At 41.8% G+C, this 17,946-nt stretch overlaps 1 long non-coding RNA gene across 1 annotated transcript in view; it reads left to right on the top strand.

The window, feature by feature from the left end:
• LOC121398762 overlaps positions 1-17,658 on the top strand; it is a 77,383-nt gene extending 59,725 nt beyond the window's left edge. The window contains exons 3-4 of the long non-coding RNA XR_005964513.1: positions 10,769-10,823; positions 17,311-17,658. This is a non-coding gene — a long non-coding RNA (uncharacterized LOC121398762). The remainder of the gene's footprint in view (positions 1-10,768; positions 10,824-17,310) is intronic.
• The last annotated feature ends 288 nt before the right edge of the window (positions 17,659-17,946 follow it).

The raw sequence follows: 17,946 nt of genomic DNA, 5'->3' as shown, positions 1-17,946 counted from the left end.
AAATAGCAGTGATCCAGCTGTGGTGTAAATAGTATGTAGAAGGCTGCTTCTCGTCTCACCTATGTGCCCATCCAGCACAGATCAGGGCCCATTTCAGCTACTGCTGTGTGTAGTCAAACTGGGCAATGAAATTCCCATTGGGCTGTCAGGTCAGACAAGGAGACGAGTGAATTCTGTGTAGTTCCAAATTATATATAAGATAAACTGCAGCTCGCCAATAGAGGTTCCTTTGCTGGTTATCCCGCAGGGTATCCTGTGTTAATACCCCAATTGAATATGTTCAAAGGAAAGGCTGAAGTGCAGGACAAATACACAGCAGTAGTCTAAAGGTGGCCATAGACTCAAAGATCCGCTCATTTGGCAACATCGCCAAACGAGCGGATCTTTCCCCGATATGCCATTAACGAGAATGGCTATATCGGGGGTAATCTGATCGTTCGGCCGCATGGCCGAACGATCCGATTACAATGCGCAATGGGCTCCGGCGGGATCAGACGGGTCAAAATCAACCCTGACCAAACGACTGATCTCTGCCAGACGAAAGATGTCGGCACACGCCACACACGATCCAAAAATCGTACGAATCCTTGATTTGTACGATAGGATCTGTGTGTCTATGGCCACCTTTAGACTGCAAATAATCCTTTTATTGGTGTAGTGAATATCATAATATCACCTCAGTGATATTGTGATATTCACTTCCCCAATAAAAGTATTTCTTCGGGCAACTAATCTCCCCTAAATGCCTTCCCACTGGCTAGAATGTAATTCGCCGGTGGGATGACACTCGCATTGCTTTGGCTTTCTGAAGTCACCCGAAGCGTCCTGAGTGCCATACTGCCATTGGGAAGGCATTTAGGGGAGTTTAGTCGCCCGAAGAAGAGACAATTTGACGCTGGGTGACTAATCTCCTCCAGTAGCAGCATGTGCTACTGCCCTTAAAGTGATACTGACACTAAAAATTGTCTTTTCAAAATATTAATCTACATTAAGGGGGTTATTTATCAAAGTCTGAATTTATCTCAATATTTTCTGATACAAACTCCGATCAAATCTGCTCTGGTTTTTTACGCTTATTTATTATTACATTTTCCACAAAATTTGCTTTGCGGGAAAAAGTTTTCACCTGAAAACTCGGGGTATTGCACAAAACCCATCGCACATCAAAAAATCACTGGGACTTCTCTCTTTGACTTATATGCAACCTGAGATGCCGGATTTTTAGATTCAGACTTTTCCATCCTCAGGGTTTAATAAATTCCGAAAAGTTCGTGAATTTTAAAAATACAGATTTTATAAAAAAAAAATCAAGATTTTTTCGTGATTTTTGCATTCGGAGTTTAGTAAATAACCCCCTCAAAGTTATCTATAGGTCATGTTGATCGCTTTTCACTGATACTTCTGCTTTTGTAAGTAATTGTCGCTTGAAGTTCCTAAACCTGACTGTTTTACCAACCTGACTGTCCCTTCATATAGAGTTTCTAATGCCAACGGACTCCTGCTGCACAAATATGGCAGCCCCCTCATAGAGGAACAGGGTGGTAAGAAAGGTAATGTAAAAGCATCAGGCAAATACTTTTACCACAAAATTTTAAATAGCATGCAAAGACAATGTTATGATAGATAATAAAAAAAGTTATTTTCTGATGTCAGTATCTCTTTAACCTTCTGTGTATGACTGTACTCTATAAGATATTGTATTTCTATGTGAATATCACATTTAAACCATTGCTTGTCATGCTGGGTTCACTGCGAGGAGACCTTAGCCGGCCAACGCCCTGAGGAATTATTGGGTAATAAGTAAACGTAACCCGCCACAGCCTTTCAGGTGCATGCTGCTTCTTGCCAATTGTCTGGGTGACATTTGTGGGACTGGCCGGACCTGTTTTGTGCGCCGGGGACAGCAGGTGCCGCACGCGTGTCACTTTTCTGACACATCAACTGGTTTGTGCGCTGGGAAGGGGAGAGCCATTGCTCAGCACAAAGGAACCACTGAGCTGCCTGTCATCTAAAAATAGAGAGCGGGCCCAGCCAAACGCATAGGGGCTATGCTGTCATTGGTATTCAGAGCACGGGCGGTGCCACAGATCATTCCTAAACCTTCTGCTGTCAATAAGGGAGGTGCTGCCATACCTGTACTCTTCCTGTTACTATATATATATATATATATATATATATATATATATATATATATATATATAGAAATTGCACACTCACAGGGTTTGCATGAAAAATCAATCGTTCCTAAACCTTCTGCTGTCAATAAGGGAGGTGCTGCCATACCTGTACTCTTCCTGTTACTATATATATATATATATATATATATATATATATATATATATAGTCCAACAAATGAAAGCACTCACAGCTCCATTATAAAGTTGAAGTTTAAAAGGTTTCTTTATTAAACCCACATCAGATCAACGCGTTTCAACCCCCACAGGGCCGTCATCAGGATCAGATCCTGATGACGGCCCTGTGGGGGTTGAAACGCGTTGATCTGATGTGGGTTTAATAAAGAAACCTTTTAAACTTCAACTTTATAATGGAGCTGTGAGTGCTTTCATTTGTTGGACTTTATGATTTTCTGGTTAGCACCCAGCCTTGATGCTAATGAGTGGTGAGTGCAGTGACGGCAAGTATTTTTCTATATATATATATAGAAATTGCACACTCACAGGGTTTGCATGAAAAATCAATCGTTCCTAAACCTTCTGCTGTCAATAAGGGAGGTGCTGCCATACCTGTACTCTTCCTGTTACTATATATATATATATATAGTAACAGGAAGAGTCCAGGTATATATATATATATATATATATATATATATATAGTAACAGGAAGAGTCCAGGTATATATATATATATATATATATATATATATATATATATATATATATATATATATATATATATATATATATATAGTAACAGGAAGAGTCCAGGTATGGCAGCACCTCCCTTATTGACAACAGAAGGTTTAGGAATGATATATATATATATATACCCCTTTTCAAAAATAGACATGCAGTATTAACTCTACTGTGGTGTTTTTGATTTTCTGTTGCTTATCTTTCTTATGCACAAGAGACATTTTCATATCCATGACCCACTCAGGTCAGAACTCTCTTCCCTGGCTGCAGCTGCTTTCACTCATGTCAGGGTTAAACAAGCTTCCTATGGTAGGTGCAGGGGCAGACGGGCATTGTTTGAGTATATTAAAACAAATGAGTGATGCCCACGTGACAGTTCCAATGCATGCTGTGGGTTTCCCATTCTTTCTTATAGACTGCAGTGGCAGAAAAGAAAAGCCATGTTCATATAAGGCAGTGTTGCTACTGTGCTATACTCAACTTGGAGCTGATTGATTGTTTTCTATGTGCCGCATGGACTATCCATTATAAAGCAGTGTATTAGAATCAGGCCTGGACTGGGAGTCAAAATAGGCCCTGCCATTCCAAGTACACAGAGGCTCAACCAGCCCACTATATGGTAACTTTCTATGGAACCATACAGCAGCCTCTCTGGCATTTGCCAGAACCCACAGATTGCCAGTCCGGGCCTGATTAGAATTGCTGTAGACATATGCAGCAAGGTCAGTTGAACAGTTGATTTCCTTGTCTCTGGTAAAACCAAAACCATACCCATTATTTTTTTATTGAAGCTCGAGCTTGCTTCATCATCCAAGTGCCTGTGTCACACACAAGTGCAAGGGTGCAATGGACTCAGTCTTAAAGGAGAATTAACCCCTAACAATGAATAGGGCTAAAAATGCCATGTTTTATATACTGAACTTATTGCACCAGCCTAAAGTTTCAGCTTGTCAATAGCAGCAATGATCCAGGACTTCAAACTTGTCACAGGGGGTCACCATCTTGGAAAGTGTCTGTGACACTCACATGCTCAGTGGGCTCTGATTGGCTGTTGAGAAGCTAAGCTTAGGGCTCGTCACTAATTATCCAGCAGAAAATGAGCTTCCCCTGTAATATAAGCTGATGCTACAGGTTTGCTGATTATTAAATTCTGATGCTAATTGCACTGGTTTCTGTGCTGCCATGTAGTAATTATCTGTATTAATTACTAATCAGCCTTATATTGTGACATTTCTATTCTATGTGTACTGTATATTGTGAGTGGGTCCCTAAGCTCAGTAAGTGACAGCAGCACAGAGCATGTGCAGTGAATCAGCAGAAAAGAAGATGGGGAGCTACTGGGGCATCTTTGGAGACACAGATCTTTACTGCTAAAGGGCTGTGGTTGCCTTGGGCTGGTACAGAAGCACAAAACATCATGTACAACATTTCTAGCTACTTCTTTAGTTAAGCTTTGGTACTCCTTTAAGGTGGTCATAGACGTAATAATTACGATCTTTCCAAGAAAGACACACACATGTAAAGCTGAATCATCAGATATACAGGTAGAAACAATAGAATTCTTTCTGTATCTGACAATTCAGCACTGATCGTGGCGATGTTCAGGTGCCTTCAAAATGCCCCCAATCCAAATTTTCCGCCTGGGTCGATCAACTAGTCGACCGATATCCAAGGCTTCTGCTGATATCGGTCGGCTCATCTCCTGCCATAAGCTGGCCATAGTCTTTCAGATTTACCTTCATATTGGACGAACGATCGTTTAGTGCCATCTCCCGACCTGCCACTAACCATTCAGATCAAATAAAGTAGTAAAAGAACAGATCAGAGGATGTTCTGCCCCAGACAGCAATCGTACGAAAGTTATATCTGACAAAAGCTGGTGATCCCACTGATATCGGGATGTCAGATCGGCAATATACGCAGAGATATTATCAGTAGCCGACAGAAATTTTCTAACCTGTCCGATCGCCATGGCACGAAAAATTTCGGTACACTCCACACATGGCCTGAAAATCGTACGTAACAGAGATTAGTACGATCCAATCTTTACGTCTATGGCCAGCTATACACTCACCGAATATAGTACGATTTTTTTTTTTTGTACAATATTATCGGTAAGTATATGGTCACCCTTAGAGATGCTTGGGAGTTGTAGTTCAGCTACAGTGGGAAAGTCTAATCAATTAGGAGCTTGCAGGACCATATGCCGTATGTGTTCTCCTATTCACTCCCACATTCATCCTGCAGAGACCAAGCTGCTGCTCAATATAATGACCTCCCGTCCCTTTTTCTTCCCCTTTTTTATTTTTTCACGTCCCCCTTCTCTCATGCTTTCCTTTTTTGCCTCTTTCACACAAATGCAAATCCTCTTCCTGTCCCCCAGCCCCTTGTCTCTCACGCTCTCCCCCCTGCTTTACTATACTTCAGATATTTCCAGAGATAAATCTCTGCCGAGTAGTGTTTGACAGGAGAGATGTGTGAGAGAGTTCCCCGGCCGACCAAAGGGGTCATTGGAAGAAGATCATGTGCTGTAGACAAGGCCTCTGTACCAAACACGAGCCCAATTAACCTCAGTGGTTTTATGTAGACTTTCCCAGCTTTATTTACACAACAGCCATAACATAAATAGAAAATTCCTTTCTCTAACCCACTACTGCATATCTGTCGCCATGGTTACGAAAGCCAAGCGGTGGCCATTTTGTTTCTACATTTGTTTACATTGCATGTTTGGGATAATAAAGGCCACTGTCCTGGGAATTGTATGTCAAGCATCCATTTTGCACAAATGCTTTAGAGGGTACAATGAGCAGAGCCACTCCTGCCATGAGGTAAAACAATAACCTTGTGCTGCTGGATACCGGGGACAGCTAAGGTTGCTACCTGGCCGGTATTATACCGGCCGGGTTGGTAAAAATGATGGTTGATCCCAATGTTATTAACAGGAAAAAAACATAAATAGATAGAATATGCATAGGGCCTTCCTCACCTCTTTGTACCTGTATTGATTGTGATGTTTGTTACTCCATATATTCTATGTATGTAATTCATGTGATGTAGTTGTATAATCACAGTTACTTTACAGTGCTACGCAATATGTTGGCGCTATATAAATACATGTTAATAATAATAATAATAATAATAGAAAGGCCGGTATTTTTTCCCAGAAAAGGTGGCAACCCAAGGGACAGCATAAAGCAGACTGTGCTAACTAGGGTTGCCACATTTTAATAAAATTTTTACCGGCTGGTGGTGGGGACGGGAACAAGGGACTGGCCGTGGCGTAAAAAGGGGGTGGGTCATGACATAGAAAGGGGTGGGTTGTGATGTAAATGGGCGGAGCCAGTACGCCATTGGCCAGAAGGCAGAAAAAAAGGTAAATTTTGAGTGGGTTGGGGGCAGGCCGAGGACTTTTTAGGAGTATTACAAATTTACCAGCAGCTACATTGCTGGTAAATTTGTAATACCGGCCCCGGCCTTGGCAGGTGTTTTACCGGCTAGGCCGGTAAAATAACGGCTGGGTGGCAACCCTACTGGCAACTTTAAGGTCAAGGGCACACTTGGCATATGTCTGCTTCTCTCTGGCTGTGTTGTGGGGTACACTACTGTGTAGAGAGCCTCTCTGGTCTGTAACTCCACTAGATGGCCGAAATTCATTTTTTCAAAATGGAAATTCGGCTCTTCTAGCGCAGAGATCCTAAGCCCTCTGGCCCTCCCTGTCACCCTCGTCGACCCCTAGGGTTGTCACCTTTTCTGCCAGTGGAGACCTGCAAGGGACGGGGCTGTGACGCGGCAGGGGCCGGTCTGTGATGCAGTGATTGCCCGATTGCCGTGTCATTCATGGGGAATACTGCCTGGTTTTCCTAATTTGGAAAACTGGGCAGAAAGTTTTGACCAGGCAGTCAAAAAATTACTGGACTGTCTGTATCAAAACCGGATAGATGGCAACCCTACCGACCCACCCCCCCCGGACCCCCTCCAGCACAAAAAGGTGAATGCACGGGGGGGTGGGAGTGGGGGGGGCAGCAACAGCAAGCTGCCTCAGGTGGCGGAGCAGCCAGGATCGCCACTGGGGAGCTGAGTAGGGGTTGCCACCTTTTCTGGAAAATAATACTGGCCTTCCTATATATTTATATTTTTTTCCCTATTAATAACATTGGGATCAACTATCATTTTTACCAGCCAGGCTGGTAAAATACTGGCCAGGTGGCAACCCTAGAGCTGAGAGGGGCGGATCATGAGTCGGGCCAGGCGCAGAATAATAGGGTTTACAAATTTATAAATTTGTAATACCAGCCCCGGCCTTGGCTGGCATCTTACGAGCTAGGCCGGTGAAATACCAGCTAGGTGGCAACCCCAGTCAGAGGGAAAGAAGTGCTTTATGAGTACTAAGGGGAGCACGCTTCTTTTCCAGGTCCTTATAAATAAAATCCATATCCATAAAATATCCATCTATTTCACATCATGCACAATAAGGATAAAATGCCACTCTATGAAGTGCCTCATGGTGCTGGTACTCCAATCCAGTGGGTAACTTTTAAAATAATGTAGACAATAGTATTTTAAAATAGTTTGCAATTGGTCTTTTTTTTTTTTTTTTTTTAGATCTTTCAAAGAGGGATGCACTGAATCTTGAACTGAACTCTTATTTGCATTTGCCAATTAGCGCCCAGAATCGGGGGGGGGGGCAAAACCTGCAAAGTTTTTAAATGTGTGACCAAAAACCACTCAATGTTTAGGGTTTGGATACAGTTCAACCGTTCATTTGGATTCAGATGAATCCAGCTGAAGAAAGCTTGGATTTTGCTGAATCCTGGATTCAGAGCATCTCTACTTTAAAATATCTTTCCTCAAATGTCCAGCCTCAGATTTCAGGTACTAACTGGTTGGTTTGGTTTAAATACCCTAGCAAAAAAGTTATCCGTTAGGAAGACAGAATGGAAGGTCTGGGGGAGAGGAGGAGAAAAAAAAAAAGAGAAGCCATTGAAAATAAAAATAATCAAGTTGAACTCTCACAGTCATTTTTTTGTTTGTTTTATTTGGTTGCTGGGGTCGCTGACCCTGACAACCAGACAGCATGTTTGATTGAAATGCTTAATATTAAACAAATAAATAATGACCAGCTGAAAAGGTACTCAGAATAGGCCATTTATAATCTTAATTGGGAACTATTATTGAGGATTTTGTGGCACGGATGGCACAATCTCTTGTACTGGATACTTTGCTGCTTATCCAGAGAGCTGATGGGTTCTGGATAATGTGCGTATTGGTTAGCACCCAAGCCTTGGGAATACATGTAATTTTTTGTCATATGAGCCATTTGACTGTCTGAGGAACGTCACAATTAAGATTTGTTGCTTTTTCTTCCCCTTCTTTTTGGCCTCTGTGTATAACATGGGTGAGTGGTAACTGTTTACTTCCCACGGGCCTGTGGTTCCTGGGGAAGAGTTCCCAGCCCCGGGGGGGCATAGGAGAGGAGGAGTAAAGAGAGCAGAGGTAGAAATTTGGGAATCTGAGATAGGGGGCAAGTGTGGGAGAGGTCTGGGGAGGTGATGTAAATGGAGAGAGAGAGGAAAAAGAAAATTTTATTAATGAACATCCTCCTGCTGCTGCTTAACTTACTGATTCCCAAGTCTGCCTGGTGCTGGATTTATCCATGGGGACTGCATGGAGCAGAATAGGTCATTTAACCCTTTTTGCTTTATGTTTGTGTGACGCTCTACATACTATTCACAACTGTATTTTCAGTTAACCTCTTCACTGCTGTTTGGAAAATTTCCCTTTTCATTTACTGTATGGCTAGCTAGGAGTGCTTAGCTGAGCACCCAGAACTAATTGCCCCTTGTCGGATTACTTTGTGGGTTTGCTTTCTCATACGCCCCCTACCTGCATAGACTGGGGATTACATCTAACCAGACCCTGCATGGCTCAGTCAATCTTAATCAGGGATATATATATATATATAATATATGACTATAAGACAGGGGCAGAGCCAAGGGATCATGGCAGGCAGTAGACAGGGTCCAAAGTCAGGCTGGTTCAAACACAAGGAAGCAGCAGCAAGTACAGGTTAGGAACTCTTATCCCCAGCAATCCATAGCAATAAAAATAGGTTGATTTCCTCTTTAAGCCAAAGTGACCTTTAAATATTTGTGCAGCCTCAACATCCAATTAAAATGCAGAGGTTTCTCATGTTTCTTCGTCAGTGTCCCTGTGCCAGTGTGTTTTACCTGCCCAGTGAGACGTAAAATGGCAGTCGGCATGTGAGCTGGGGCACCGACCCACCTGAGGAAATAGCGTATGAATATAAGGATTGTTCCCACAATCAGAGCCCTGAAGACAAGCTGCTTCCGTACAGGTCTGGCCAGCCTCAATCCACAATGGACCTATTTATTGTGATTTGAGAGGGGGGATTACTTTGCTCGAGTTACGTAGGGATTTCCAAGTGTAGTTGCTTATGACTCTGCTCACTACAGGGGGCATGACAATCTGACGCACGTCCTGCACAACTTTCTTCATCTGACTGATGAGCGGAATTCTGATATGAGACTGAATGGTGCCTGTTATCTGTCATGGGTAGAGTTACCACCTTTTCTGGAAAAAAATACTGGCCTTCCTATAATTTTATGGTTTTTCCCTATAAATAACATTGCCATCAAGCAACATTTGTACCGGACAGGGCAACATTACCAGAACATCAGAGACTTTTTTTAGTAAAGGTTGCTGGGCTTCACTCTTTTTTAAACTGGTGCCATTTAAATTCTGTGCAGCCCTTCTGGCTGGCTATTCTAGCCGTGAATTCTTCCTACAATCCAGTTACCTTTTTCACTACTACAGGTATGGGACCTGTTATCCAGAATGCTCGGGACCTGGGGTTTTCCCAGATCTTTCTATAATTTGGATCTTCATACCTTAAGTCTACTAGAACATCATGTAAACATTAAATAAATCCAATAGGCTGGTTTTCCTTCCAATAAAAATTAATTATATCTTAGCTGGGATCAAGTACAAGGTACTTTTTTATTATTACAGAGAAAAAGGAAATCGTTTTAAAAAAATTTGGATTATTTGGATTAAATGGAGATGGCCTTTCCGTAATTCGGAGTTTCTGGATAATGGGTTTCCAGATAACAGATCCTATACTTTTACTAGTATAAAACTATTTGATTATTCACGGCTAGTGTCCTCTGCCCCCCGGTGTCTATTCACTGGAAGTGCAGGAGTCGTCTCCAGCTTCAGTTTTCCTGTTCAAGGGATGTTGGTAGAAAATTGATGCAGAGCTTTTATTTGGTTTATTTTCCACTTGTATAGGCTCGATGTGGGTTACTAACAAGGCAGCATATTAGGGAGACTTTTTTCCAGTCTATCTGGTTTAAATAGACCAGGTGGCTCCTGGTAACTTTTAGAGCCAAATTTCCAGATAATAAACAGGAATGTTGGCTCTTCTAGTGATGACGCGACATAGGTAAGAGAGGTGGGAAAGGATGGGCTGCATTGCTGTGCCAGTATCAGGATGCCTTGGTCAGAATCACCCCTGAATTTAAGGTGAATGATAGTGACTTACTTGGGAGCTTTCTGGATAATAGATCCCATACTATTACTAACAGCAGCGCTGAAGTGATATCATTGGCATCAGATGTTCTTTAATCTAAAGACAGAAGAAGCAAACCCTACAACTACTGGGGGGACCAGGAGGTAGAGGGGCCCAGGGGGTTCTAATTGGGAAACAGTTTCAATATATTTTCTTAAATGGTGTTGCTGTGGGGCCTTGTACTAGTGAAGTCAATGTGCTATAATAGGGAACATGTTCATTGCTGGTGATTGTTAGTACTGTAACCTTGATGTGTTAGTAGTGTAACCCAGTACCAGTAAGTAACCATATGTTCCCTCTCTCGGCAGACTTCTCATCCCCCTGTATGATGCCGACTCCGGGCTGCTGATGCTTGGAGCTCAGGTATACACAAGTCTGCATGCACAGCATTACCCAGAAGCCCACTCTCCCCTATACTAAGCGCTGCTTGGGCCAGCCACCCACATGGTTCCATTTTAGATGAATTCCATAGTCTCATATTTAGTTGGTTAAAGGAAAACTATACGCCCCAAACAATGTAGGTCTCTATAAAAAGATATTGCATAAAACAGCTCATGTGTAAAATCCTGCTTCATGTAAATAAACCATTTTCATAATAATATACTTTTCTAGTAGTATGTGCCATTGGGTAATCATAAATAGAAAATTGCCATTTAAAAAAATAAGGGCCGCCCCCTGGGATCGTAGGATTCACTGTACTCACAAACAGACCAACAAACTATACATGTCAGGTCACATGAGCCAATTAACAGACAGAGTCGTGTCTTTTGCTTCCACACTTCTTCCTGTTACAGTTAGAGTTGAAGTATTTCTGGTCAGGTGATCTCTGAGGCAGCACACAGACCATCACGAAATGGTGGTTCAAGGCAAGAGATGTAAAAGGGCAATATTTACTTAAATATATATTCCAGTTTGGTAAGATTCTTTAATATGCCACTTAATATGATATGAACTATCTGTTGCTTAAATGTTCATTTTGGGGGTATAGTTTTCCTTTAATGTCTGTTTCCTTGCACTGCAATACTTAATCCAAGGAGCCTATATAAAATAATGCAAGCAGCCTTCCTATTCAGTTGCTGAAATTAACCCTTCAGCTTAAAGGAATAGTAACACTAGGGTTGCCACCTTTATGTCTGGCTGAGACCGGGCGGGGGCGGACCCGTGATGTCAGTGGGCGGGGCTATGACGAGGCGATCAGCGATTGGCCGATCGCTGTGTCAATCAAGGGAATCCCGCCCGGTTTTTCTTATTTGGAAAACCAGGTAGGAAGTATAGACCCGGGCAGCCCCTCAAAATACCGGGCTGTCCAGGTCAAAACCAGACAGATGGCAACACTAAGTAACACCAAAAAATGAAAGTGCTTTAAAGTAATTAAAATATAATTTAATGTTTCCATGCACTGGTAAAACAGGTGTGTTTGCTTCAGAAACGCTACTATAGTTTATACAAACAAGCTGCTGTGTAGCCATGGGGGCAGCCATTCAAGCACAGGATACACAGTAGATAACAGATAAGTACTACTATAGTTTATATAAACAAGCTGCTGTGTAGCCATGGGGGCAGCCATTCAAGCACAGGATACACAGTAGATAACAGATAAGTACTACTATAGTTTATATAAACAAGCTGCTGTGTAGCCATGGGGGCAGCCATTCAAGCACAGGATACACAGTAGATAACAGATAAGTACTACTATAGTTTATATAAACAAGCTGCTGTGTAGCCATGGGGGCAGCCATTCAAGCACATGATACACAGTAGATAACAGATAAGTACTACTATAGTTTATATAAACAAGCTGCTGTGTAGCCATGGGGGCAGCCATTCAAGCACAGGATACACAGTAGATAACAGATAAGTACTACTATAGTTTATATAAACAAGCTGCTGTGTAGCCATGGGGGCAGCCATTCAAGCCTCAGGTTACATAGCAGATAACAGATGCATTCTGCTGAATACAATTGTATTCTAGTACAGAGCTTAGCTGTTATCTGCTAAATAACCTGTGCCTTTTCTCCTTTTTCAGCCTAAATGGCTACTACATTGGCTACACAGCAGCCTATTTAAATAAATTATAGTCGTCTTTCTAAAGCAAACACATAACTATTACCAATGAAGGGCATCAGTACATGATATTTTAAATACTCTAAAATGTATTTATTTCACCTGCCCTGAACATACCCTGCCATCTTCCTCTCTTCCTCTATTAATCCCCTGCCCTGTACATACGCTTCCACATGATTCTATTCTAAGACATCTGCCTCCCAGGTACATATGCTGCCACATTGCTCTCTTCTATCCATTACCTGCCTCCCCCATACCTTCCCATAGTACCACATCTTGGCCTGTACTTAGTGAGGCAACTTCGGGCGACTATAGAAAACGCATCTCCGCGTGTGCATTAGCGCAGGCAACTTTTCATTGCAGTTCGGGGAGATTGTCGTTCAGAAGACGAGGCGATTAGTCGCCAGGCGACAAAATCTCCCCGAATCTCCTCGTGTGGCCTTACCCTAAGTCGCTAATGTACATGGAGATCTTAGTTTGTCTAGTATTGTACTTACGTTTCCAGGTACAGAAAGAATGAACAGCAGGAACATGACATTGTAGAGCCTAGTGTCAGCATTCATATTTTATTTGGTAATATGTGTCCATCACGTGCTAGAGGGGTGAAAGTGTTATTAGATACTTGTAATACCAGTGGATTAAATAGGTTATGTCCCCCAAAATTACTTAATGAGCTGGATGATTCATAAAAGCCTACTGACCCCACTTACCCACTGTCATTATCACCTACGCGTGGGCTGTATGCTTCCTTAGTGCTCTTTTGTTCTGATCTTTGTTCTAGGATCTAGACTGTTCCCCCCACCAGATGGCAGTATTTTCCAGTAGCTAATGTGGAAATCCCAAAATCTACTAATTAGTGGTAAAAGAAGAACTTGCACAAAAGGGGGGAGAAAGCCTTTTATGCCAGTAGAAATCATAGAGAGCTTGGCATCCATCTTGTTGAAATAGCAAAGCTGCCATAGATACTTAGCCAACTTAGGGGACCAGGAGAACTGTGTTTAAAGGATAAGTAAACCTTGAAAAGAAGTGAATGTAAAATTGATGAGGGTGCTATTCTAAGCACTTTTGCAGTGTACATTTATTATTTATTTATTTTTAATTCCAAGATATTAAAGGTTATATTTACTGTTAACATGAATGAATGACAATGTCACCTGCTGGTCATTGTCTGACCAGTCTGAGTTATGAATGGCCGTATGTAAAAATTGAGCAGGCACTTCTAGGAACCAATCTTCCAAGCAGACTTTTCTGTTAAAAAGTATTTATTTATCGGAGAGCACTAGGACACAACCTAACGCGTTTCGTATCAACAGGATTCATAATCATCAACATGATCCTGTTGATATGAAATGCATAAGGTTGTGTCCTAGTGCTCTCCGATAAATAAATACTTTTTAACAGAAAAGTCTGCTTGGAAGATTGGTTCCTAGAAGTGCCTGCTCAATTTCTACATATGGTTATCCGCTCCCTTAGCTGAAGGTTCAGGGCGGTGCACCTGGACCCCGTCCTTAAACTGGTGAGTGTTTTTCACTTTGTTTATGAGTTATGAATGGGTTTTGTTTGATTTTAATTCAATGAAATCTCTAAAGGTCCAAGTTCCCATCTCTGGCACACTCAGGGCACAGTCCTACAGAGTGACCATCACATTAGCAACCTACGGGGGATAAGCCAGAGCACTCCAGGAGAAAGTGACAGCTTCTGTATTAAAGGACATACATTTTTTAGTATAGAATTCACTCTATACAACTTCACTTGGAAAACTCATTCAGTCATTTGGACTTCAGTATCACCTTTATGCTGATAACACCCAACTCTACTTGTCTACTCTTGATCTTTCTAATTCTGTCCTTTCCCAAGTCACAGACTGTCTCTCTGCTGTCTCCTCCTGGATGTCACAGCGCCACCTGAAACTGAACCTTTCTAAAACAGAACTCATTATATTTCCTCCAAAATCTTCCCCTGTCCCTCAGATATCACTCACCGTAAACAACACCACCTTTCATTCCACCACACAGGCTGCCTAGGAGTCATCTTAGACTCTCATCTGTCTTTTTCACCACACATTCAAACACTTGCAAAATCTTGCTGTATTCAACTGCGCAACATTGCTCGAATACGACCCTATCTCAGTTCAGAATCAACTAAAACACTGATTCAGTCTCTCATCATCTCCCGCCTTGATTACTGCAACTTACTCCTCACAGGTATTCCAACAAGTCACCTTTCACAACTCCAATCTGTTCTAAACGCGGCTGCTAGCTGCTCCCATATGTATGTCTCTTCACTGGCTCCCAATCTCCTCTAGAATCAAATTCAAATTACTTACACTCACATTCAAGGCCCTTAATAATGAAACCCCTCCCTATATTTCATCTCTAATCTCCAAATACTCTCCTTCACGAAACCTATGCTCTGCTTCTGATCTTCGCCTCACTTCTCCTCTGATCACTTCTGCCCATTCTCGTCTACAAGACTTCTCTCGGGCTTCTGCTTTTCTCTGGAACTCTCTGCCACAAGCCGTCAGACTTTCTCCTTCCTTCCAAACTTTCAAGCGCTCCTTAAAGACCCATCTGTTTAAAGAGGCTTATTCACTGTACCTTAATTAATCATTGCTGTATCAAAAATGACAAAGTGTTTATGCAATACTAATGTCTCAATTGTACCCTAACCTTTTAGTTTGTAAACCCTATTGTACTCTGTAATCCTTGTCTGTTATCCACCATGTATTCCCCTGTTTGCTATAACTGCAGTAAAGCACTGCGTATCTTGACAGCGCTATATAAATAAATGATGATGATGATGATGATTAGTATAGAACGACAAAAAAAACACAAGGACAAATTAAACTTTTAAATCTCTAAGTCTTTATTTAGAAATAAATTACCAAAACTCGCTTGCGCTCCTTTTCAGAAAAGGTGATTATAGGAGATAGGAGCCAGGCAGGACAAATTGAGCGCCGCATGATGGATAGTCGCCATGTCGCCTTTTCTGAAGAGGAGCGCAAGCGGAGTTTCAGTAAGTTATTTCTTAATAAAGCAAATTAAATTTAAACATGTCTTTGTGGGTTTGTTTTCTTTCTATACTAACGAATTTTTTTTTTAAATTTATGTTACTGATCCTTTAACTACCAGAGACTGGCTCTACCATTGGCTGCCCCAGGTGGCAGTAATAAAGGTAAGCAGGCAAGAGCAAAATCATAACTGTGTATAAATTAGGGATACACCGAATCCATTATTTTGGAATACCGAACCGAATCCGAACCCTAATTTGTATATGCAAATTAGGGGTGGGAAGGGGAATATTTTTTTACTTCCTTGTTTTCTGACAAAAAGTCATGTGATTTCCTTCCCCGCCCCTAATTTGCATATGCAAATTCAGATTTGGTTCGGCCGAATCCTGTTGAAAAAGGCCGAATCCTGAACCGAATCCTGGATTCGGTGCATCCCTAGTATAAATATACAAGGGCACTATACAATAAATATAAACTCTTTGGTGCCTTTTTTTTTACCTGTTTCCAGAGAACAAGAGAGCATGCCTTTAAAGAACTAACTAAGAGAACTAAACCCTTAAAATGAATATGGTAAAAAATACCATATTTTATATACTGAACTTATTGCATCAGCCGAAAGTTTCAGCTTGTCAATAGCAGCAATGATCCATTAGGGTGTGTCCCTAAGCTCAGTAAGTGACAGCAGCACATGTGCAGTGAATCAGCAGAAAAGAAGATGGGGAGCTACTGGGGCATCTTTAGCGACACAGATCTTTACTGCTAAAGGGCTGTGGTTGCCTTGGGCTGGTACAGAAGTCCAACACATCATGTACAACATTTCTAGCTACTTCTTTCATTAAGCTTTAGTTCTCCTTTTGAGGTGCATAAAGGATATTTTTTCAGCTTGTTAGAAGCTGTGGAATTCTCTCCCTGAAGCAGTAATATCGGCAGATACATTTGGATCAACAAAGTGTTGTTAAACATTACTACTCATAAATGTGTCCCTGTCTCTTGGTAAACAAAAACACTGCCAATCAGAAAGAAATGTTAGCGGGGTGAAGAGCCGTGCTTAGTCTCTGTGATTTTAAAGCAGCACCTAAAACAGATGTGGGTCCACTTATCCATGTGTAAAAATTAAGCAATCAAGGGAAGGTACCTTGGTAATCGAGTACCCTGTACCTAAAAGAAAAAGCAATCCCGATAGTGTATTAAAGGAGACATATAGGATAAATGAAAAAAAGCTTAATTTTGTAGGCTATTATAAGTAATATACGGTGTTGCTTTTACATGGTGCTAAAAATTAATATTATCTTTAAAAATTGCCCCTTTATTAGAGCTCCCTATAGATGTTCTCTGGTCCCTGTCTGTGTGTCAAATGAGGGATGGGCGTGTCCTAACGGTCACTGCCAGAAGCACAGTAGGAGGGGGGACAGCCAATCACAGCCCTGCAGTCACACAAGCACAGACAGGCTTCAGTCCCCTATCAGGTCCTGCTAGCTGCTGATTGGTTCCTGTCCTACAGTGCCGCCGGCTCCCCTGCACAGCCTGGGAATTCAGGGAGCAGGAAGTGGAAGAGAAGGGAGGGATTATTAGGGGTATTGCAGAAATATTCAATAAATCAGCCTGAAACACTACTTTGTTAAACACAATTCTTCTATATCTAAATGAGTGTAATGCACTGGTACGTTCTTATTTTTTTACACAATATGTCTCCTTTAATAATACATGTTAATAAATAACAAGAATAACCCAGACTGCAACTGTTCTCATCGCTGGCTTCTGTTGTCTCACTTGCAGGATTAGGACTGACCTCCCGCGCTCCCAGCTGCATCCTCACCCCTTCACCTCTCTCCAGCCCCTCTCCCATGTAACTGGAATTCATTTGGAAAGTCGCCGAGCTTCTGATACATTCCAAGCCCACGGAAAATAAACTCAGGCCAAACTGTTTACATAATACCAACATTCCTGACCGGTCAGAAACTGGATCTTCCTCCACACCGGGGGCTACATACCATATACATGTTCCTGTGGACATACAGAGTGGGTCTGCCTGCTGTTTACATTATTAGTACCCATAGTATTTGTATAATAGGTAAATTGTCCTCTATCACCCAAAGTGGGGGTCAGCATTGTCAGAACTTTCTTCATGACATCACAGATGACATCACCGCACCTGAAAGTACACTGAGATGTTCAAAGCTACTTTCTATTCAAAAACATTCCATAATACAGTTTCTTACACATAATGCTGACCAATTGAACCGCCTCATGGGATCATCCAATCACAGTCACTGATACAACTTCAGTGCAACTGAAGGAAAAACAAAGCTTAGTAGCTTCCCCGCTAATGTGCTGCCTTATGTTTACTTATGGAGAAGCCATACACTTTACTAACAAAGGAACTATTTACGGCATTGCCAAATTTACCCCGCA

Source organism: Xenopus laevis, chromosome 9_10S (assembly GCF_017654675.1).
Source record: "Xenopus laevis strain J_2021 chromosome 9_10S, Xenopus_laevis_v10.1, whole genome shotgun sequence".
Classification (NCBI taxonomy): domain Eukaryota; kingdom Metazoa; phylum Chordata; class Amphibia; order Anura; family Pipidae; genus Xenopus; species Xenopus laevis.
The sequence above is the reverse complement of the archived record's forward strand: the minus strand, read 5'-3'. Positions and strand labels throughout refer to the sequence as shown.